Below are 1344 nucleotides of genomic sequence, written 5' to 3' on the forward strand. Positions count from 1 at the left end.
TTCCCGACTGCCATTTGTAGAAGTTGCAAGGTGGCTGACAGGACCAGGCAGAAGCACCAAATCTCCAATGCTGTCTGTCACCTCTATCACATCCTCAACTACCACGATTTTAACCAGGTTGACAAAAGGAATTACATTGCATGCCCAAAGCCTGGTCCTGCATAGTCAGTTCTGCTATTTGCTGCTCCAACTCAGTTATCTTTGATTAATAAGGTGCTGGTGCTTCACGAGGTACAGTAAGCAGTTGTTCCAGTTCCATTTGCTCCTGTTGACTAGGGGAATAAGGTAATCCTATATTTAATACGGAGGTCATGGACATGAGAAGGTCAGCATGATCCGCCAACTGATCAAGAGAGGACATGTGAAAGGCACTCAACAAATGCCTCTGAACATGAAGAGGCAAACATCAAAGAAACCTCGGTTTCCAAAAATCACCTTTGACAGGATCTGTTCCAGCTAGCCTGCGCCACCTCCTCAACAATCTGTGACAGTCTTCCTGGATGACTGAGTATAATGCAGATTAGCTGCCTTAAGCAAAACACAACACAAACTAAATCAGGGACTCATTTAAGAACTTTTAGTTATGCACTTTATTGATTATCTTTATTCTCCCTGCATTGCATATTGTTTACATGCATTATCTGTTTACAATTCTTTATTTATGTGTACTGTTTTTTTCTTGCACTACCAATAAGTGATAATTATGCCTGCCCACAGGGAAAAGAATCTCATGGTTGTATGTGATGTCATGCATTTACTCTTACAATAAATTTGAAATCTGTCCCGGGTGGTGATGATTGCTGCTGCACTGCGACAGCAGCGTTCTATGTAGATGTTCTCAATGGTGGGGAGAGTTTTGCCTGTGATGTACTAGGTCCATTACCTTTTACAGTGCTTTCCACTCAGAGGTATTGGTGCCCACCTACCAGACTGTAATGCAATCGCTGCATATCTGTAGAAGTTTACCAAGGCGTTTGATAACATATTGCAAACTTTTGAAGAATTAGAGGTGCTTTCCTCACAATGACATTAGTATGATGGGTCCAAGAAAAGTCCTCTGAGATAGAGACTCCCAGGAATTTAAATTTTTCACCCTCTTCACTTCTGATTTCCCCCAATGATAACTTGACCATGCACCTCTGGTTTTCCTTTCCTGAAATCTACATGAAGCTCCTTGGTCTTGTAACATAGAGAGGTTGTTGTTAGCACACTATATAGCCAAGTTTTCAACTCCCTCCTGTATGCGGACCACCATAATATTGTCCGCAAATAAGCCACAGTCATAAATGTGTCTAAATTCACAACCCTTTTGTACTCTTGTACTGATAGAGAATGTGGAGGGGA

The sequence above is a fragment of the Narcine bancroftii genome, chromosome 8 (genome assembly GCF_036971445.1).
Source record: "Narcine bancroftii isolate sNarBan1 chromosome 8, sNarBan1.hap1, whole genome shotgun sequence".
NCBI lineage: Eukaryota > Metazoa > Chordata > Chondrichthyes > Torpediniformes > Narcinidae > Narcine > Narcine bancroftii.